Source organism: Haemorhous mexicanus, chromosome 21 (assembly GCF_027477595.1).
Source record: "Haemorhous mexicanus isolate bHaeMex1 chromosome 21, bHaeMex1.pri, whole genome shotgun sequence".
Classification (NCBI taxonomy): domain Eukaryota; kingdom Metazoa; phylum Chordata; class Aves; order Passeriformes; family Fringillidae; genus Haemorhous; species Haemorhous mexicanus.
In genome coordinates, this window is record NC_082361.1 from 9,637,664 (window position 1) to 9,652,123 (window position 14,460).

At 49.5% G+C, this 14,460-nt stretch overlaps 1 protein-coding gene across 4 annotated transcripts in view; it reads right to left on the reverse strand.

The window, feature by feature from the left end:
* Positions 1-14,460, reverse strand: part of LOC132336938 (discoidin domain-containing receptor 2-like) — a 63,122-nt gene that overhangs the window by 37,763 nt on the left and 10,899 nt on the right. The window contains exon 1 of one of the 4 annotated variants that reach the window (XM_059864927.1): positions 9,651-9,802. The exons of the other annotated variants lie outside the window; for them this stretch is intronic. The gene's annotated coding sequence lies outside the window, so the exon portion shown is untranslated. Of the gene's footprint in view, positions 1-9,650; positions 9,803-14,460 lie in introns of those variants that run through there. 4 annotated transcript variants of the gene reach the window in all.

The following is a 14,460-nucleotide window of genomic DNA, read 5'->3' on the forward strand; positions in this document are numbered from 1 at the left end:
TGCCACAGGACCTGAGAAAGGGACATGTCACCAACACCAAGGCTTTAACCCGAGCCACCTTCCTGCAGGAGGTGATGGGAGCTCAGCAGAGACCTGTGGTGGTGCCCTGGCCATGACCCAGATCAGCTGCACCACAGGGGTGAAGTCTGGGACAGATCCTTCCTGTGGGTGCCCAAGCTGAACCAGACTCTTGTTGGATTAAGGGCTTTTTTGGCCTAGAGATGGGGCAACTGAGAGGTGTTTTAAAAACTTTTATTCTATTTTTAGTGTCATGTGAAGGGTGATACAATACAGATGTTATAAGTCACGCCATAACAATCAGAAGTTAATTATTTTGTAATTATAATATATTATAAACATTTCTTAACCTATCAGTTTTAATCACACTATGCTATAAATACCTTAAAAACCAATCATCTAAAATTACCCCTACTAGTGAGTCCTACAATACATATTTCATAATTCTATTTCTCTACAGTGTCTAATCTTATTTACAAAGCCATCCTCTGCAACTTGTTTCTAGTCCCATTTCTCTCTCAACAGTGTCTGTCTTATTCTATAGTATTTTTAAGTTAATATTTCTTATCTCAAAGTCTACATACTATGTAAACTTTCTATCAGGTTTTAAGAATTTTCTACAAATTCATTTCCCACAGCCACTGACCAGAGCTGCAGCTTGTTGAGGAGGCCCTGGAAGGAGAACAGCAGCTTGGAGACATGTCCCAGGTGACTTCTGAGCTGCATGTTTAAAATTTCCCAACAAGGAGTCCTCAAATGGCCAATGACACCATACACAGACTGCACACCCCCATCCTCCCTCCAGAGCCTGGCAAACTGTGTGAGCTTCAGGCTGGCTCCACCAAAGCACACAGGGATTTCTCTCTAACTTGTCCAGGAATAAAGGGAAGGATGCCTGGGAAGCACTGAAACAGGGACTGTGGTTAGGTTGAGGGCCCAAGCCCCACTGCTGGAACCAGACAGAAATGAAAGCAGCCCCAGAGAGCAGTAAGTGTTCAATGCCTCCATCTCCCATCTGGTCCAAAAGCCCAGCAAAGAAGGATAAAGAGCAGGGCATCATCCCCACTCTGCATCAGCACACCACTCACAGCCCAGCAGGGATGGGCTGCAGGCCCTGTCAGGGGCTCACCTTGACACTTAACAGGAGGAGTTTCCTTTGACAAGAGAGTAGCTGTGCTGTGCCCCGTTCTCTCAAAATGCCAACAGCCACCAGTGTCACAGCAACTGAATAAACACACCACAAACAGCTCCATTGTCTCATCTGAACAAGCACCATAAGGTAAGAGCCCGTTTGTTTTATGACACCTTTTGTACTGCCACAGATCTTATCACATCATCACCACATTCAGGTGGTTAAATAAGGATGTAAAACATCAGGAGGAAAGAAGGAATGAGGTGTGGGGACCAGGGAAGTCACACAGCAAGGCCCAAGCACCATCTCAGCTCCTGCCACCCAGCCAGCAACCAGTGCTGGAGAAAAGGTGCAAACTGGGGGGCACAGACAGGAGCAGTGCCACCCTGAGAACCAGGGGCTTCTCAGGACCTGATGGGCACATGGACCTCTGCAGGTCCACAAAAATAGCATGGCTTGGGGGAACCGCAAGCCAGAATTGGAAGATGCAGTCATAGAGGCCAGCCTGGCCTCCAGGAGAGGAAAGGAAAGCTCCAGAGCTGATCTAGAGCTCACCTGCCAGCAGCTCTGTGCCTACAAAAGCTGGCTTTTAATTGGGCCCTTGCCTAAAGGGTATCCAAGACAAGCAGGATGAATCCTCTCTGGATGTGTCTCCATTGCTGACAGAAGAAAAGGCTGGTCTGGACTAGTCCTGTCTCCACCAGTTTGGTACCATGAATTCTCACCTTTGTGTGTGGCAGAGGTGAACTATTTCCAGCAGTGCAGCCCTGCCCAGGCACCTCAGCAGCTGGTTCAGGCTATGCTGGGTTTTTCCTACCACATTTGGTCCCAGTGCTGGATCACCAAAGTGCCTGTCAGCGAGTCCTGGGAGAGGTGATGTACAGATGGAGCAAACAATGCTATTTCTCAGCTCTCCCCACAGCAGCTGCAGAGCTCAGCAGGGTCAGCAAGAGTGGTTTTCACCCTCCAGAGGGTGAAACATTTAGGAGGAGGTTCAGCCCCACTCAGGAGCTCCAGCTGCAGAAATCACTGTTTGAAGAACTACTGATGTTGGTTGGTGCTGAGTCTCAATCTCCTCCAGGAGTAGACTGGATTGCCAAGCTGCACACTTCCCAGAGCAAGGACACACTGGAATTACTACTAAATATAACCCTCTACTACTAAATACAACCAAGCCATGCTGCTCGTGCAGGAGCCCTGTGAAAGACTGCTTGGGAATCATCTTAGTAAGGACTTTTCCTGTGTAAATGGCTCAAAACTTTTCTTTCAGCTCCATTAGTCCTTTGCTGTACTCATGCCTATCCTCCCATCCCCCCACACATACACACCAAGTGCCAAAACGACAGCACAAGCCTAAAACCAGTAAAAACAGGATTAGCAACATCCTCTGAGAGGCAAGAAAGTGTTAAACTCTGTTCCCAGGCCCGACTGGATCAAGTTGCTAATTGCTAACAGCTGGCTGCAGGAGAATAAAATCCTGTTACAATCACTGGGAGAGTGGAAAAAAAATCTACTTGTTGAAAAACTCACCGAGAAATTCAAAAGAGGGCACTTTTCCCCAATAAACCCAGCAGATACCATGCCTGAAAGGCAGTCCATGCCTCCACAGAGGAGCAGCTGGCTGTGACCCAGGGCACAGCAAAGGCTCAGCAAGCACAGGAGGGAGCTGTTCTTCAGTGATGTGCATGAGGAAGGTGGGACTTGGAGCTCCTCCAGGTCCTGCTCTCCCTCCAGAGATCCATTACAGAGGTCTGGCATGTTTGCAAGCCTCTCTAGATCCCAACTGAAACAGGCATTTGTTTTAACTGGTTCCTTTGCAGATCATTATCCCAGAGTGGGACCTGAGGGTTTGCTGCAGGAATCCCATTCCAGATGCCCAGAGCCACGCCAAGAAACTCCTCAAGACACAGAGAGTATCACACACAGAGCTCTGTGTACAACAGGAGGGACTATCCCAAATCAAAGCATCCTCAGAGGAGGTCCAGGAACAAGCAGAAGGAGTGGATGGCATCTCCTAGCATTCCTAAAGGAATTCAGTGGGGAAGAAGCAAAGCCAATAATCTGATGCTTGAAGAAATAAGAGGCTGGGAAGTGTGATTTCCATTTTTCTGGCTCCAAAACAATGGCAGAGTTTTTCTCTTTGCCTCAGAGTTCATCTGAGAGACCTCAGCCCCAGCAGCCTTCCCCAGGAGCACATGCAGCTCTGGTTTGGACCAAACAGAATTTGGTGATGAAAACGCTTCGCAGAAAGAATTCTGATCACTTTTTAAAATGTTCTGCTTAGTTTACAATTCAAATACTGGCACAAGACTGAAAAAACAGAGCAGGGCTGCTGGCCAGAGAACACGGCCACCCACTCCAGCAGAACCACTGGAGGGTGAAGGATGGACCAAGCCATGCTGCTTGTGCAGGAGCCTCGTGAAAATAGGGCAACAAATTTCCCCTTAGGGGAGCTCTGAGTGTGGTGTCTCCCCCCTTGGATTCAATCAGCCAGGCAGCAGTGGAGAGGTCTCTATGTGACACGTGGATGGCACCTGGACAAACCAAGTGCCAACAGTGACACCAAAATTCATTGTGTCAGAGTGACAGGGGAGCTGGACAGGGCCAGCAAGATCCTGGCATGAAGTGCAAGGCTGCAAAAGGAGATTTGGGGGTTAGGCACCAACAGAGGTGGTCAGAAAGAGGAAAAACCCATTGCAACGTTTGGAACATGGTGGGGGACATAGAGGTGTCACAAAGTGATGTCCAGAGCAGCAACAAGGCTGACAGACAAAAGCAAACAAATTTTGGGTGAAAAGGTTGGTTTAATCAAGATACATGTGAGAAGTAACTAACAGGAACAGGGAAATTGAGACAGGAATAGGTTCCAGCATCATCTTTGAGGAGGCATTGGGAAACCTGTCACAACAGACACAAGTGTGGGACCAAAAGGACAACATTCAGGAGTGGCACTTGGGGTGGGACAGGGACACCACAGAGCTGAGTCTGAGGAAGTGGCAGAAGAATGGGAACACCAAGGACTGGGTGTACTTTGTGGCTCACACTCCTGAGACAGGGGGATAGGCCTGCTCTGAGGAGGGCTTGAGCCTTGTTCTCCATATTGGAGCCGAACATCTTAATGGGGTTATGAAGACAGTGACACCTCACTCCTGCTGGATTTTAGGAGAAAAACAGCACTGCAGTCACCAACACCACAATGCACTGGGAGGAGCTTCTGCCCATGGACTCAAGCATGAGGCAGTGCCTCACCCACAGCCCAGAGAGATGCTGCTGTTTCTGCACAAGACCAATTAATCCTCCAGCATTTTCCCACTGCTTGTCAGGCAGTCCTACAGGAGTGGGATGTCCTCAGTTGGTGAAACTGCCCAGAGCACTTCTGTCACAAAACCAGACTTGGGGATAAATGAACAAGTAATTTAACATTAAAATGTAATTTAATCCATCCAAGTAACAAGGCCAAAATTAGAAACCATTAGAAAGATAAAGCCAAAGATAAGGAAATGTAAATTCACTGCACCACAAGGTGGGTTTTAGCTCAGCTAAACCAAAACCAAAGTTTCCCCCCAACCCAGGGCACAGGACCTCTGTGCTCATCTCAACCAAGGAACCTGGAAGCTCTTCCTACGACCCAGCCAGGCCTGCCAGGGCCCTGCTCAGGACATGGCCATTCCCCAGGAGCCCCCCACCCAGCATCAGGGGCAGGGGAGCCTCCAGCAACCCTCCAAAATACACATCCCCTCAACTGCAGAGGATCCAGTTCCCAGCTCCAGGCTCCAGTACCACTGTTTCTGTAGGACAGAAGTGGCAGGAAAACAAGATTGTGCACAAACCAGCAGTTCCAAGTACCTCCCTTGTCCCTGCCCAAGCAGCAGTGTGCCTTACTGTCCCTTTCCAGAGCTTCCTTCCCACCCTGACAGGCCCAAAGAACACTCAGCACACTGACATTTTCACTCCTCCTAAACACTGGCATCTCTCTCCAGCTTTTTTCTTTTTTAACAATCCTTAAAATACATCAACTAAAAGTCAGCAATAGTTCTCTCAAGACCTGCAATCTTGCACTGCAAAGTCTCACATAGCAACCATCCCCAGGACATGTTAACCACAGAGATGACAGATGGGGTATTAAGAGCACTCAATCTAAACCACCTTCCTCCCTCCCTGTTCTCAGGGGGCTCCACCATAACCTTTTACTTAACTGTGCTCTAACTTGCACTCAGAAGGAGATCAGGTTGCTGAGCTGCACAATTATTTGGGCTGGAGGAGATCCCCAGGAGAGCATCTAATCCCAGCTCCTACTCCAAGCAGGGTTAGCACCAATTGCAGAGCAGCCTGCACAGGGCTTTGTCCAGCTGTGTCTTAAAATCCCCCAAGGATGGAGGTTCCCCCCACCTCTCTGGCTCTCTGGACAACCTCTCCCACTGCTCAGCTGTCTGAAAAAGGAAAACTTTATCCTTCTTTATCCCAAGGCAGAAACTCCTGTTATGTCATTGACAATCACTGTCAATCCTCCTGCTATGCACCTCCTTGAGAATCTTGGGTATTCCAGAGCCTCCTCTTGTCCCAGCTGAACCCCCCTAGCTCCACCAGCCTGCTCAGAGAACCAAGATTCAGTATTAATTTACTTAATATTTTCTCCCAAGTTCCTTCCTAGTGAGACAGAGGCTCCCTCCAGGCAGTGAGGCAGCTCCAGGCAGATTTTGCCATGATTCCCACTGGCTTGTTCACAGGGAAACCAGGGAATAGCTGAGTTTGTCCCACACTGATGTCAGAGCACAGCTCCTCACCCTGTGCTTACAGAGAGCAGGGATCACATTCCCCCATGGTGCCTATTTTTGAGGGGTATCAGGTGGCACTTTCTAAATCAGCTCATTGAACACAGCACTGACCAGCAACAGGGAGACTGAGACTGCCACCCTGGCACAGGGCAGGGCTGGGGACAAGGATCAGAGCCCCCCACAATGCCCAGGGGTGTCTCTCAGCTCAGAGCCCACCAGCAGTGCTGAGGCAAGCAGGAAAGCATGAAGGACATGCCAGGGATCAGCCCCTGCCCAGGGGATCCAACACAGCCCTGCTCCCATGGCAAAGCCTCCTCTGCCTCCTGGGAGCAGCAGCCTTTGGTCCACAGCAGGGCTGCATCCCTCAGGATCCAGGTTTATGGTGCCAGTGCAGCTATCCTTGGCAACCAGTGCAAGAATCTCATTAAACCCACAATTTGAGGTGGTTTTTTTGGGTTTTTTTTGGACATGATCTGCTTTCCATCAGAGCACAGGGATTGCTGAGCATGCTCCTTCTTTAACGTGGCAGAGGCTGGTCTGCACTGCCTGCTGGTTACCTGCTCCCTTCTCCAACTTAAAACACTGCTACAACATTTATGTTTTCCCAAACTTCTGGAACTCCTTTGGTCTTCCCAGATTTATTACAAATTGGCAGCCAGGATTCAGAAAGCTGCTTTGGCAATTTGTTTTAAACAAACAGGTTCCAGTGTTGCTCAAGTTTCAAAATACTCTGAAATGTTATCTTGGGTTTAACACCCTCCCTGGTCACCAGTGCAATGGGAGGTATTCCGAGAGAACATCATCCAGCTTCTCCACAAAAATGGAAAAGAAATGTTTTACTTCTCTGCATTGTTATCAGCAATCAGTTGGGTTTAACCCTTCCCAACAATTTAAGCACCACTGACAAAATTTATTTTGTTTTAGAGATATTAAAATATTTCTCACTGCCCCATTATATATTTGCTGTGCTTCTTCAGTCATCTTTAGCTTTCCTTATCAACTGCCTACCTTCAAAAATACCAGTAACAGCTTCTTATCTACAACCTTTGTTTTGCAAATTGCTCACAATTGAGGCTATTTAAAAGCTAAAACATGATTACTGGGGGAAGCTCTTTGCAAAACCAGAAGAGAAGCAAACTCTTGCATAGAGCTGCACTAGCAGTACCTGAGAACTGCTGATTTTTGCAAGGGTGGAAGCCAAATTCTGAGACAGTTCAGTGAAAATCAAACCAGAAACAGGATTTTCGAACATCTACTAATTGAGCAGCCCTTCTAGCCTCCCTCAAACCACCACAAATGCTGGTATTACCAAAAGGTACATTTTATGAGTTTTGCAATTTCTCTTCATATTTGTAAAAACAAAACTCAAGAGCACCTATAGCTGGCAAAAAGCCCCTGCCCTTTGCCTGAGGAGCACTATGGGCTCTGCTCCAGTGGCACCAAAAATGTTAATAAAAATGAAGAGCCATGCCCTACAGCCACAGGAAGATACCAGATTTGAAGAAGCTTTTCCAATATCAGAAAGGAGCATAACTTACCATCCTTCACTGCATTCCACAGACTGCAATAACTCCAAATACCAAAATGCAGTGATTGGGAAGTGCTCCAGCCCTCCCACAGCACCCCAGGAGCCAGAGGGAACAATTCTGGCTGTGACCTCAGTGGGTACCATTTCTCCAGAGGCTGAGCACAACCTCCAGCCAAGGCAGCCCTGTCTGGGTACACACAGCTGTTGCATTTGGCTTCAGCAAACTTTGTTTACGACCCAAAGTGGTTTTAAAGTTTAATTTATGAAGTGCCTGGCAGAGATGGGAGCAGTGAGTGGCAACACTCACACATCACCTGAAACACAGCACCAAGCCTGGAGACTCCAGGGAGGATTTCCAGGCAGCTCCAGCCATGTTGCACTGGGTTTGCTATTTACTGGTACAGCTCTGCAAGATAACATTTAGCTTCCCATGTACAGAGATGAAGGTACCATTAATTAAACATTCCAGCAAAATATCTACCATGACTACAGACAGCTCAGAGAACATCTTTGCTTACCACAATGTATTTCAAGCAATCAAAGCAAATGTTCTGCTTATAAACAAAGGAAAAGCCAAGAACACAGAACAAATCTCGAGCAGCATTTCACAGCTTTGGCAAGGTAGAATGACCAATTCTGATTAAATTTTCTCAAGACAACAAAAAACAGAAGCCCACAGAGATGTAATAAGATTTAGCAATTATGCATAAGGCAGGTAGCAGTAGGAAAATCATGGTATTGTTGGAGGCAAAGGCAAGAGAAACAGGAGAGATGAGAAGGGGAAAAAGAAACATGTAAAACAATGATGTCTAAACCAAGAAAAAGGACCCATTTACCTCTTTTCCATATTGAAAATGAACTGAAATTAAAAAACAACAAATTAAAACAGAGGAAATGAAATGCCACAGCATACCATGTGCATTGAGCCTCTGGGACATATTGCCACAGAGCAATGTGGGAGTAATTCAATAAAATATTGGAAGTAGATCTCCATAATAAGAACATCTGCAGTTCCATTAACAGAGTGAAAGCACACTGGAGATAAATTTTCCTCTAGCCAGGCATAAGCAAAGCAGTCAGTGATGTGAGCAGGGGTTATCTCCTGCACGGGCAGGTTATTCCAGAGCTGGCTGCACTCAGGCTCTGGGGCTTTCCTGGGCCTGTGATAAGATGGGTGCCTGAGTAGGTGGGCTGTGATCCCAGCCAGTTTGGCAAGCTCTGCTTCTGTGGATAGAGATCACATTTCAGTTTTCAGCAGCTTATTGTGCAGCTTCTCAAAAAGAGAAACAACACTACCCCCCCCTTTTTCTTTTTTCTATTTTTTTTTTTTTAAGAGATTATCCTCTGTAACACAAAAAGAACAGATGAAATTTCAGCCAAACCTATTAAAGAAATACCTGTGGAACAGTGAGCAACCCTGAATACTCTTGGTGGAAACACAACTATTTTGGAAAGTTCTCCATGCCTGAAGAAATGGGTTTACTGAGGAAATAAATAAGATTTTATCTGGAGGGGCTGCTACCAGAGAGCCCCATGGCTAACCTTAACAATGAGGATTCTCAGGAGCACCTTCCTGCATATTCATACTCTCGTGTTTCAGGGTAAGTGGGAGCCTGAGAAAGTTTAACAGTGACCAAAACTGCAGTAGGTGCTTCAGGAGGGGACAGGGTCTGCCTCTCCGTGGGACAAGAGCTGAGAACAGAGGAATGCTCCCCCACAGAACCCGTGGGGCAGGAGCTGCTGGGCTCAGGGCACAGGAGCACCTTCCCTCACTTTCCCAGTGCCCACAAGACCTCGCTGCCAGCTCCAGCTTTGCACATCTGTCCCAGCCTCAGCCCTGGCACTGCTCAGAGCTGGAACACTGCCCACACCCCCCGAGAGCCCCAGTGCTGCCCAGAACCCAGCCAGCAGCACCCCTGTGCCCACAGAACAGCCTGTGTGCCCCAGGGGTGCCCAGCACATCCCTGAGGGAATGCCCATGATTTGGGAACCCCTCCCGGAGCTGTGGGAGGGAAAACAGGCTGCAAAGAGCCACCCTCTCCCTACCGGGCAGAAAAGCCTTCACCTCGCAGCACAATTCTCCTCCACCACTCCCAGCAAGCCTCCAAAGGCTTTGTCCAAGGACAGAAACAGGAGGGGAGAGAAGGGAGAGAGCTGACACCAAGCTGAGAGCCAGGTTAAGCTGCAAGGACCCTACCTGCCTCTGCCAGGGCCTGCTGAGCACAGGGAACGACTGCTACGGCTCTCTGGAGCTCCACAGGTTGAGCCAGGCTGTAGTTTCAACATTCCTTGCAACTTTCCAGGAGCACACACATGATATGTTCAAACTTGAGTAACTCCTCCCTCCTCCCTCCCTCCGCACACACAGACAGGCCCAGGAGATGGCCCTGCCTCTATCATCCCAGTTCCTATAGCAACTCCTGACCCAGCAGATGGAAACAGAGCTGTTTTCTAGGCAAATCTGCCTTCTTGGATTCCTCTGCTCTTCCCTGCTGTTGGCCCCTCCTTGCTCCAGTGCTCTCCCTGGGGGCTGCTCCGCTGGCACCTGGCCCAGACTTTGCCTGGAGGAAGGCCAAGCTTTGAATTCATTTAGTAAAACCACAACATAAAGCAGCTCTCCTGCTCAGGAAGCAGGGCCTGTGTAGTCCCAGGGGCAGGCCAGGCTGCACAGCCAGCCTGCACCTTCTGCTTGAGCACAGCTGCCCATGCTGGGCAGGAGTATCCCGGCAGGAACATCACCTCTGCTCATCCTCATCCTCCCCCAGTCTGTGCCATCCACGAGGAAAGGTAAAAAGAGACAGAACCAGTCATTTATTAGCAAGTCCAGCCAACAGAATTATTATAACCTCAGGCACTTCCAGACATTTGGACTTCTGCTTCCAAAGCCTTTCCTGGAAGAGGGAGAGCCCAGCTGTGACAGCAAGGCTCTCTGTGTGCTCATCACAACTGCTCACCCCATTGCTGTCCTCAGGTCAGGGCCCCACAGGAGTGCAGGTCACCACTGCAGCTGTCTGAGAACAGCACATCACATTCAGTACCCTTTCTCTAAAAATACAGAAACTGAGGGAAAATAAAGCACTCGAACCAGGCTGTGGCATTTCAGGGGAGATAATTACCAAGGGTGACAGTGGGAATGTCATGAGCAGGTGGCTCCGTGGTGACAGGACAAGCAGGACTGCAGCTGGGAACAGGGCCAGCAGGTCTCCGTGAGACCAGCCAAACCCGGCACAGGGGCTACAGGGTTGCTCCTGGGCCGCACAGCCCTGCACAGCCCTTCCACCTCCAGCCATCCCTGCCCACATGGGCTCTGCTGCCCCGGCCACTGGAGAGCCCTGGGGGGCACAGCAGGATGGGGACACGCTCATGTGGCTGAGAAGGGCCTGGGGCTTGAGAGGAATCCTGAGGGCACTGGGGTACAGCCCCAGCAGGATCCATGGCAGCACAGGGAGAGCAGAGAGCAGCAGGAATGTGCTGACCCTGCCTGCTGGGAAATGCAGGTGCCAGCCTGCCTGCAGAGAGGGAGCTGCTCAGCAAGGGAAGGGCTGCAATGTCTCTCTCACACACCTGGCAGGGCCAGGACTCCTCCCAGGGCCAGCAGAGCAGGGCTGGGAAGTGATGCCAGCATTGTACAGGACTCACAGGAACTGCACAGCAGGAGAGTGAAGAGGGGACAGCAGCCACCCAGCCCATCCTGCAGAACCCCCCAGGCTACATCAGCTTCCAGCAGGAATCCCAGCAAAGCCTCAACAGATCAGCAGGTATTTTGGGTATCCCAAAGGAAGAAAGGAAGCAAACATGAAGCACAACTGTGCCCACACTAAATCCCAGCCAGAAAATGCAGTCAGACACCACCTTGCTCCCACTTCCCTCCCTACCCCATCCCAGCCACACAACCCACCTCTGGTTTGAGAACAGAAAACTCTTATTTTTTTCTCCCCAATGTAATTTTTCCATGCATCAGTGAGTTAATCAGCACAGAGGGATGGGACAGTCCCTAAGGCTCCTAGATGGCTGGGACATGTCCAGCAGTAGGGTGGATGTGGGAAGACATCAGATCCCTTTCTGCCTGCTCCAAAGGGGTGTTACTCATTCTGATAATGCCCTTCCAAGGCACTCTCCTCCCAAAACAAGGATGCCTGCCCTGAGGACACAAAGGTACATGGGAACCAAGCTGGATACAGGCCCCTGGGGTAAACTGGGACCAAACAATTCCCTTTGCAAGACAGAGGGCAGATTATGGCAGCAGGAAACACTGGACATCCAGGAACAGGGAGTCCAGGAGTGGCATCAATAAAAGCATCAAAGCAGATGCATATCACACATACTACATTAAGGGTTTAGAAAAAGCTCCCGATTTCCCTGCGGTGCTGGGAAGAGCAATGGCTCAACTCACAAACAGATCTGAGGAGCTCCTTTCCCTGGGGAAGGACATTGCTGTGGAGGCACAAAACACTGCTGGAAAACTGCTGAGCTTGCAGTCAGACTCACTTGAGCTGTTCAGCACAGAAAAAGGCTCTGCTGGATGCCCTCTGAGATGTAACTTGATTCCACAGTACACATTCACTAATCAATCGAGGGATAAAGCAAAGCAGAAAACAGTCTTTTTTTTTTTACTGGAATGAGCCCAAATATGCACAATAACAGATCCCACTCAGAGCTATTGCAAACTCAAGTGCTTGGGAGAGTTTTGCATCTCACATCGCAGAGGGAGCATATTTCTGCAATAGCATCATTGCTTCTCAAATTGGGTATTTGAGAGACTTCCTAATGACCTCATAGCAGCACATGTGACCACTAAGTCATCTTCTCAAAGGACCAGGAATAACATCAACAGACCCTGTTTTGGTTGTGCACAGGACAGCTTTCCTCAGCACAAGCAGGTTCCTGAACAGCAAGGGAGCAGAAAGGAGCAGGACCCAGCTCAGGCCAGAGCTGGCATCGTGATTGTTTCTCCAAAAGATTCTGTCTGTCCTTGGAAAAGACCCAACCAATTAACAGATGGAGACCCATTAGCACATACTAAATTCCACATACAAATTTAGACACAAAAGCTTGTTTACCCCAGTGCAGGCCAAACTCGTTGGGTTTAAGGCATCTGTATGATAATGTAAATCCCAGAAGTATTCCAAACACATTCCAAGAGATAAGAGGTGAACTCACAAAACATGAAATAATGACTTGAAAGGGTTTCCAATTTTTTTTTTCTCCCAGTGCTTAAAAATAACCCACTATGCTGAGCAGCAGAGCAGGAATTAGGAATTTGTGGGTGACGAACTGCTGAGCTGATCACATTGGGATGGGGAAGTTGCCTTTTGCTGACCCCAAGCCACCCCCAGTCAGGTGGCACTGGGAGAAATAAATGAGTGAAAACCTGTAACTATGTTAACACTGAGGTGAAGGCAACTACACAAAGAGCTCAAGCCAGACTGATGGCCTTGAACACCTGGGGAGATTCCCCCTCTGTTCCCAGCACAAGGCTCCTGCAGAGGAAAAGTGACAAAATCCCACTGTGGAGATGTCAGGAGACCTGCACCAGACAACTTCCCCAGTTACCAACAGTAATATGGGAACACACATCCAAGCAAGAATAAGGAACATCATCAAACAGCACCCAAGAGCTTCCTCTGCCAGGTCTCTCCTGCAGCAACAGCAGCACAACAGGTCCACAATACCTCCTTCCCTGCCCAGGGGCTCTTGCTCCATGGGTCTTACACTCTCTGCCTCCCACCCAGCCCAGCTATGGCAGGACCTCCACCTGCCTTATCCCAGGAAGGCTCCAGCAGGAGCTGGTGATCCTGTGAGCACCAACAGCTCCTGTCACACAGGACCAGGACATCACCCAAGTGGCCTTGGGCTAAACACAGACACAGCTGAGGAACACAGGACAGCCCCACTACGAAGGCTGGACCTGCACAGTGTTAAAGGTTTTTATTCTTTCAGTGAGAGGTGGTGAAAGCCAACTCCTGCCTTCACCTTTCCAGGAACTTTTGATGGAACACAGAAGCCTGCTGTGAAAGTGCTCTGTTTACACCCAGCAGCCCTGTCCTGTCTTTACCCAGAGGGAGTGTGTTCACTCCCACTACCCCATGAAACATCTGCTCAGCCCAGCTCTGCTGGAATCATCATCCTTCCACTGCAAAGAAACCCATTTCCAGCCATAAACCTGGGAAAAGAGGGAAGTGGAGCACAGCTTGGCATGATGAGGAGGGCAAGTTTGAGACTTGACATCTTCCAAGAAGTACTGACAAACCACCTCCACACACCAGGTGCTGACTAGAGCTGCTCTGCAGGGTACCAGGAGGCTCAGAGCTGACAAGACAGAGCATGTGGTGACATTACAGACACCTGACGTGGGACACACCCATCCCAAAGGGTGCAAAACAAGGGCTCCAAGGGGAGCACTTACCTTCCACCACATTCTGCCTTCCCTGTGCCAATGGAGATTTCCTGCTCTGAAGGGAGATTAGCAGAGTCCTCAAGTGGGCAAGTACCAGAGCAGAACTTCTTGACCTCTCAGTCACTTCCCAAATCACCAGGACAACCTCTGGCGCAGGCATGGGACAGATAAAGCTCTGCAGCTGTGCCAAGCTCTCTCTTTCTGGGCACACAGGCAGCTGCCCAGCAAAGGCCTGTCCTGCTGGGACTCGGGAACAGAGGCCTCATGCCACCACAGCTCCCTCTCCCACGAGCCAGAATGGCTGGGGAGGTGGCAACAGAGGAATGACAACTGTTCCCCAGCTCCAAAAATCTCTCTCAGAGCTTTAATGTTACCAGGAAAGCTCCCAACAGGAGCAGCCTCCCATCTGCCCTGTTTAAACAGCAGGGTCCCCATCGTGGGCTGCCCCAAAGGTGAGGGTGAGGAGGGGTAAGCCCAGGTCAGAAGCAGGGCAGTGAGCTCAGCTCAGCCTCAGTTGCTGCAGTGACAAAGGCCCAGAGCACACGTCACCCAGAGCACGGAGCTGCTGGCACAGAGCAGTGCTCAGCAAGGACGCACTTGTAAACACTCC